Source organism: Muntiacus reevesi, chromosome 13 (assembly GCF_963930625.1).
Source record: "Muntiacus reevesi chromosome 13, mMunRee1.1, whole genome shotgun sequence".
In the NCBI taxonomy this organism is placed as follows: Eukaryota; Metazoa; Chordata; class Mammalia; order Artiodactyla; family Cervidae; genus Muntiacus; species Muntiacus reevesi.
Genome location: NC_089261.1, coordinates 65,607,367 through 65,615,611, shown reverse-complemented (window position 1 = coordinate 65,615,611; position 8,245 = coordinate 65,607,367). Strand labels below are relative to the sequence as shown.

General features: G+C 44.0%; 1 non-coding gene across 1 annotated transcript; it reads right to left on the bottom strand.

The window, feature by feature from the left end:
- Positions 1 to 4,132: 4,132 nt before the first annotated feature.
- LOC136146243 (U6 spliceosomal RNA) lies at positions 4,133 to 4,239 on the bottom strand. Its single transcript, XR_010658960.1, has one exon. It is a non-coding gene; the product is annotated as a U6 spliceosomal RNA (small nuclear RNA).
- Between the last annotated feature and the right edge of the window lie 4,006 nt (positions 4,240 to 8,245).

Sequence of the window (8,245 nt, the reverse complement as noted above, 5' to 3'; positions counted from 1 at the left end):
CACTGTGACATTTCCATACTCTATTGTTTGAAGTGGTCACATGTCCTCCCAGATTCAATGGGAGGGGACACAGATCCTACCTCTTAAACTTGGAAGTGCCAGAGAACTCACAAGCATGTTTTAAAACCATTCATCACAGGAACAAATTCATTTTCTCAAAAACTGATGATTAAAGCAAAGAAAACTTAGTTTTTGCTATTTGAACAGTGCCACTGAGGAAGCAAACATAATATAAAGGGGAGCCACCCTTTACAGAAATATCCAACAAATAAATGAAAAATAAATGATGAAATTAGAATATTACCAATCTGCAGATCCCAGCGAATTACTGGAGCTAGATGTTGAGTGGCAACAGCAAGCTACCCCATAAAAAGAAAGACAACCAGCCTGTGAAGAAAGAACTCACCGCCACCTGGGGTCCCACAGAAGGGAATGATCACCATCTGGTCCAGCCTTCGACCAGGGACCAGTGTGCAAGGCGTCAGAGGCAGGGGAGATACTGCATTGTCCCATGAATCCACAGTTAGAGAAATACAGACTCTGAGGGGCTCTGTAGGCCAAACACCCCAGGTTCATTAACAGATGGATTGAAAAGGAAAGAAAGTGAGACAGGCTGGGACCTGGGACCCTTTGCTGCAGTGCTTATACCTGGACAGACCTCTCCTTGAGCAACGAAATGTAGAGAAACTATAAGGGACTAGAAAAAGCCGCATGTGTGCAGGGTTGGGACGACAAGATACAAAAAGACGGGAACAGCCAGCTGCCATGGGAACAAAAGCAGGGTATCATGCAGGCCCCCTGAACGCAGCACTGAAGCAGTGGACACACTCCCTAAGCCCCCTCTCCAGTCTGACCCCTGGACCCACTCCCATCCCCACACCATATCAGGTACCACCTCGACTCACCAGGGAAGCAAGTGAGCCAGGGAACCTGTTCCTTGCTTTTATTCCCTTTCTGCTGCAGTAGGCACACCAGTAGAGACTGGCCTGAATTTCCTGTCCGCCCTCTGATCAATTTCTATTGATTAAGGAGACCAAGAACGTTGGTCAGTAACAAAAGGAACAGAGGGGAGGCTGGAGATTAAACTCAAAAGATATAAAGTGGAAAAACAAGGAGGAAGGCATAGAGGCATAGGGGCGTAGACGGAGGCACAGTGTGTCTGAGGATTTGGTGATGAAACCATGAAGAAACAAGGAAGTGATTATAATAAAAGTCAGCATGGTGGTTACTTTCCAGGGAAGGGAGGCAACTGAGTTTGAGGTTGGCTCAGGGCCACAGAGAGGGGTCTGGGAGGTCAGTGCTTTTGGTCACATGGGGTTCACCTTATGAGATGACTCATTACAACTCTGCATTTATTTAAGGGTTTTCTGTATGCTTGATTTTATAATAAAAAATTGAAAAATAGGGAAGCAGAGGAAGGCGGAAGGAGTGATTCTGATGATGGTGGTAACACCTAGCATTTATTGCACACTTACAGATTAGATAGTATTGTTGTTGTTTAGTTGCTAAGTTATACCTGACTCTTGTGACCCCATGGACCAGCCCATTAGGCCCCTCTGCCATGGGATTTCCCAGGCAAGAATCCTGGAGTGGGCTGTCACTTCCTTCTCCAGGGAATCTTTCCAACCCAGAGATCCTGCATTGGCAGATGAATTCTTTACCAGTAAATCAGCAGGGAAGCCCACTGATTAGGTAAAGAATATTTAATTCTCACTGTCATCACCACCATTATTCCCATTTTTCATATGGTGAAACTGAGGGTTTACAAAAGTTAAGTAACCTGAACAAGATCTTAAGTTAGTGAGTGATAGGAGACACAAGCCAGATATTCCCACAAATAGTTGAGGGAAGAGCAAGGCCACCTCTATGCTTTGCCCTCCTCTGCTGGGTGAAAAAAAATACAGAGTGTTTACTCCTTGATACTCATTATGGAGAATTGTGAAAGGCACTCTTTCGTTTTCGCCCAATAGCACTTTAGGGGAGTAAAGCTGTGCTAAGCATTTTGTGATAAGTGACTGGTACACAAGCCAATAATTCAATTTGAGATTTACAAAAACATATTTCCCCTCTTAGCATGGTTTTAAATATCCAGCTCTCTTTACTGAAAACAAATGTCCTATATGCCCTTGCTATTCATCCTCTTTCTAATATTTAAAAGAGAAGAAGTTTTAAATCATATGCTTAAAAATTTTATGTAGAAAAAGAGAATGTCGTTTGTTTTTTAAAATAAAATTTTGGCTATAACCTCTTATTTATTTATTTTCCAAGTTTTAAAAATTATTTCATTATGCATAAGAGATTATAGAAATTTTCAATGTATTTTAAAAAGGGTATTGGGACTGACGTGGCTAACTCCCAGAAACCTAATGCTATAGGTTTCTTATGTGGGGCTTCCCCAGTGGCTCAGCGGTAAAGAATCTGCCTGCAATGCAGAAGCCTCGGGAGCCTCTCCTTGCGTGGCTTCTCTCGTGGCAGAGCACGGGCTCAGGAGTTGTAGCTCACAGGTTTGCAGATCCCACTGCTCCACGGCATGTGCGATCTTCCCAGAGGAATCGAACCCGCGTCTCCTGTATTGGCACGAGGACTCTTTACCACTGAGGTACCAGGGAAGCCCCAAATACCCAAACTTTTAAGACAGTATCTCGGTCAAAACAGAGAAACCAAGCTTTGAAAGTGTATACAGGATCCACTTTCCCAAGCTGCTTAATTTTAAATCAGTGACCCGTGAAGTGAAGGTCGCTCAGTCATGTCCAGCTCTTTGCGACCACATGGACTGTAGCCTTTCAGGCTCCTCTGTCCATGAAATTCTCTAGGCAAGAACACCGGAGTGGGTAGCCTTTCCCTTCTCCAGGGGATCTTCCCAACCCAGGTCTCCTGCATTATAGGTGGATTCTTTACCAACTGAGCTACCAGGGAAGCCCTAATTTTAAATCAGTGACCCATATTGATGCATAGCGATAAAACTTTTTTAAAAGTTAAAGTGAGTATTTATTAGTGAATGAATGAAACTTGGCTGCACATTGCAATCACTGGGGTCTGTAAGTGAGTACAAACGCCCAGGTTTCTCCCCAGAGGCACTGATGTAATGATTTTAGGGTGTGGCTTGGACATCAGGTTTTTAAACACTTTTGCTTTAATTTTAAAACTTCTAGTTTTTATTTATGGAAGTGTAGCTGTTTTGCATGTCTGTGAGTCTGTTTCTGTTTTGTAAATAAGTTCATTTGTGTGATTTTTTTCTTATATTCCACATATAAGCAATATATGATGTTTGTCTTCTTCTGACTTACTTCACTTAGTGTGATTATTCTCTAGGTCCATCCATGTTGCTGTGAGTGGAATTATTCCATCCTTTTTATGGCTGAGTAACATTCCTTTGTATATACGTATCACATCGTCTTCATCCATTCTTCTGTTGGTGGACGTTTGGGTTGCTTGCATGTCTTGGCTATTGTAAATAGTACTGCTCTGAACACTGGGGTGCGTGTATCTTTTACAATCGGAATTTTCATCTTTTCTGAGTGTATGCCCAGGAATGGGATTGCAGGATCATATGCTGGCTCTATTGTTCGTTTTCTGAGGAATGTCCGTACTGTTCTCCACAGTGACTGTACCAATTTATGTTCTCACCAACAGGGTGCGAGGATTCATTTTTCTCTGGACCCTCTCCAGCATTTATCATTTATAGACTCTTTGATGATGGCCATTTTGACCAGCGTGAGGTGATACCTCATTGTAGTTTTGATTTGCATTTCTTTAATAATTAGTGATGTTGAACTTCTTTTCATGTGCCTGTTGAGGTTACAACTTTGTTGTTGTTGTTGTTTTCATTTATTTTTATTAGTTGAAGGCTAATTAATTTACAGTATTGTAGTGGTTTTTGCCATACATTGACATGAATCAGCCATGGATTTACATGTCTTCCCCATCCCGATCCCCCCTCCCACCTCCCTCCCCATCCCATCCCTCTGGGTCTTCCCGGTGCATCCTGGGCTGGTGATCTGTTTCACCCATGATAGTATACTTGTTTCAATGCTATTCTCTCGAAACATCCCACCCTCGCCTTCACCCACAGAGTCCAAAGTCTGTTCTGTACATCTGTGTCTCTTTTTCTGTTTTGCATATAGGGTTATCGAAAAATATGGAACGCTTCACGAATTTGTGTGTCATCCTTGCGCAGGGGCCATGTTAATCTTCTCTGTATCGTTCCAATTTTAGTATATGTGCTGCCTAAGCGAGCACGAAGTTATAACTTTTAAAGAAAAACTATTTAAGTAAGGTGTCTTCCTGTCTCTCAAAGTCACTTTGAAAATTACAAGGCAAGATGTCTTATCTTCTAAGATAAAAGCAGACGCTTTGAATACACAGGACTTATTAAATTTCTTTTGTGTCTCTACCAAGTAATTTCAGAGTAGGCCCTGTTTGCTCACCAGGCCACTGCTTCCTAAATTTGCAATTAGTGGAATGTCCAGAAGAGGGCACTTGTTCCCCAGAACTCAAAGGAGCCACTCCAAGGACAAAAGGCGTGCAGCTATAAACAAAACAGACCCAATCCATCCAGAGGACTGAGAACAAAAGGGTACGTTTTTTAAAAAAGCAAGAGAGACTCAGTATTTAATGCTGCCTCCCGTAATCTCCACAAACAGCCTAGAACTAGGTCACAACTTGTCGCAGACAGGCTGAATTCTGCAGCATAAAAAGTAAAGTAGAAAATATCTGGCTTAAGAAAATGATATTGTTTGCTTAGTATAAAAAGTTCCATGCTTGTAATACCTACTTATTCAACAGAATAGATGCACTCAGGCTTTGCTGAACCCAAAACCAATAAATTTAAACATGAATCATGCATTTGGTGGGATAAAACTCTAGGTGCTCTGTTTGGTAAGATATTGGTCAGACACTTAGCCCTTCCCAGGCAAGCCCCGTGTTATCCCTGACTTTGTTCTGGCGTATCACCGAACACACATCCCATCCACATGAATAGCTTTTCACAAATAATTATGCCCTTAAAAACTTAGAGCAACTTTCACAGTTTGTTTTTAAGAAAACACAAAGAGAGCAAACACAAAGAGAGGAATATTTCAGAGCAAGCAACTCAGAGCAAACACACAAACGGAAGGCCAGCCCCTCGTTTACTTACAGGCCTTTAATCTTCTAATATTGACATTAGTTTCTGAGGTCTCCTGTGCATGTTCTCTTCTACAGCAAACAAGAGTGCTTGACTCTATAAAGAGGCAGATTTTGCTGCTCCAGAAAGATGGGTTATTTGTCCCCCCAAGGACAAAAGACAATTTGGAAGAGCTGACGGGCTGAGTTATTGGGAGCGATGGGCAAGTAGTCTCTGCTAGCCAAATAAGTTCCTTTACATAAGCTATAGTGATACATTACAGAATCCAGGATAAAGACCCAGAACAAGAGACAGACAGTCAGAAGATTACAGTGTTTGAGAAGGATTCGGCTACAGCATTTTCTTAAGGTCTGTGTGAAAGAATTACCTTGAACTTCAGCATGCCTCTCCAAAAGGTATTTTTAGAGGCAATTATGTTAAAAGCTTTGAGAGCCTTGGAGCTTTATCTAAGCAGCTATCTCTTGGCCTGAGGGACCTTAAGGTATTGAATTAAGTGAGTTTACTCTTAAAAACAAGAGCTTCCATAGAGAGACAGCAGCCTCGCATGCAGCACACAAGCTGCGACATATCTGGAGAAGGCCAGGTGCATCTGGGGGGAGGCGGGGGCTGCTGCTGTTGGCGGCGTTTTCCCTCAAGAGATACAGTGATCAGGAGAGGGGCCTGTGCCGTCTTTTTATTTTTTAACTTTTATTTTATACTGACGTATACTTGCTTCACAAAGTTGTGTTAGTCTCAGCTGTATAGCAAAGTGATTCAGTTGTACGTATATATTGAATATGTATAAATACACACACAGACATGTATACATATATGTGGTTGTTGTTTAGTCGCTCAGTTGTGTCCCACTCTTTTCAGATCCCATGGATTACCGGGCTTCTCCATCCGTAGCATTTTCCAGGCAAGAATACTGGAGTGGGTTGCCATTTCCTCCTCCAGGGGAGCTTCCTGACCCAGGGATCAAATTCACGTCTCCTGCATTGCAGGCAGATTCTTACTGCTGAGCCATAAGGGAAGTCTATATATGTGTTGGCTCAGATGATAAAGAAATTGCCTGCAGTGCCGAAGACCCAGGTTTGATCCGTGGGTTGGGAAGGTTCCCTGGAGAAGGGAATGGCAATCCACTCCAATATTCTTGCCTGGAGAATCCCATGGACAGAGGAGCCTGGTGGGCTACAGTCCATGGGGTTGCAAAAAGTCAGACATGACTGAATGACTAACCCTTCACAAAAAAATCTCTGTTCTTTTTCAGATTCTTTTCCCATATAGGTTACTACAGGATATTGTGCTGTCTAGTAGGTCCTTGGTGACTATGTGCAGGCTTGGTAAAGGGCTCGCCCCCTTCTAGGAGTGTCTCCAGGAGAACCAGGTGGCACAGGAGAGCCCTCTGCAGCTTCCTTTCATCGTCCTGCTCGATTCCCTCTCTGGATGAGTGCAGGCAGCCCTGCGACCCCCACCTGCAGACCCGAAGGGCATTCAGCCAGGGTCGCCCTTCCCTCCGTGCACATCCTCTGTCGGTGCTGTCTTCAACTTCGGTGACTTCCTGCTCATTTACTAGTGCAGGAGGTTTTTATCCTGGGGCCTTAAGTTTGCACAGAGTCTGAGATATCTTGAAGTCATGTTTGAGAGGTGTGGTTACAAAAATGTGCACTGCCTATTCAGAACAGCCAAGACACTGAAATGTCCCTTGACAGATGAATGGGTAAAGGAGATGTAGTATATATAGACACAATGGAATACTACTCAGCCATGAAAAAAACAAGATAATACCTTTCGCAGCAACATGAATGGACCTAGAGGTTATCATGTTAAGTGGAGTCAGAGAAAGACACATACCACGTGGCATCACTTGTAAGTGGAATCTAAAATATGACATGAATGAACCTAGCTATGAAACGGAAATAGATTCACACGCATAGGGAGCAGACCTGTGGCTGCCGAGGGGGAGGGGCTGGGGGCGGTGTATTGGCAGTTTGGGGTTAGCAGAGGCAAGCTGTGTATATTGAATGGATGAACAACAAGGTCCTACAGTATAGCACAGGGAACTGTGCTCAGTAGCCTGTGATAAAGCATAATGGAGAAGAATATGAAAAGGAATATACACGTGGGCTTTCCTGGTGGCTCAGATGGTAAAGAATCTGCTTGCATGTAGAAGCCCTGGGTTTATTTCATGGGCCAAGGAGATTCCCTGGAGGAGGGCATGGCACCCCATTCCAGTATTCTTGCCGGGAAAATCCCAGGCAGAAGAGCCTGGTGGGCTACAGTCCATGGGGTCTCAAAAGAGTGGGGCACGAGTGAATGACTAACAGCATGCATAACTGAGCCACTCTGCTGGACGGCAGGAATTAATACCGCATTGCAACTCAGTTTTACTTAAAAAGAATAAGTTAAAAAAATTAAAATGTGCATTGTTTTCTTCAGAGGATCAGCTTAAACGTTCAGTGACTTCTCAGAGGGATTTACAGCTTCCAAAGGGCTATGGAAATCGCCCCAGGGGGATTGTGGAGGAACTGAGGTTGGAGAAGCCACACTGCCTCGGGGACTTGACAGGCAGAGGGCCCAGGGAGCTGACAGAGCCCTTTATGATGTCTGGGCAACCAAGGAACCCCCGAGGTCCTTCCTCTCAAGTCGGTGATTTTACAAATAAGGAAACTGAGTCTCAGTCCCGAAGTAGGCCAGCACCTGGTCCCTAACTCTCCCCTGGGAGTTCCTTCCATAACAGCGCTCAGGACGATCAGGTTCTTCCAGTTCTAATCCTGGGAGTTGAGGGGAGGGGAGGCAGGGGAGAGGGCCTTCCAGCATCATCAAGGTGGGTTCAGACTTCACAGCTTTTCCATCAGCAGCGCGTTGTTGGGAGTGTGGCCTCCGGAGCATGGGGGTAGTCTCGACTCTGACTCTTCTATGTGACTTTAGGAAAATCATCTTCCTCCACGTGCCTCGGTTTTCGTCTATGATAGAAGCACACACCATGGAAGGTTTAGAGGTGAGGATTAAACGAGCACATCTCACGGACACAGAGCAGGGTCTGACGTGTGTTCAGCACTTGCTTCATCCTCATCTATTATTGATATTTCACAAGCATTTATTGAGCATTTCTTATATTCAAAGCATTGTGCCAGACAT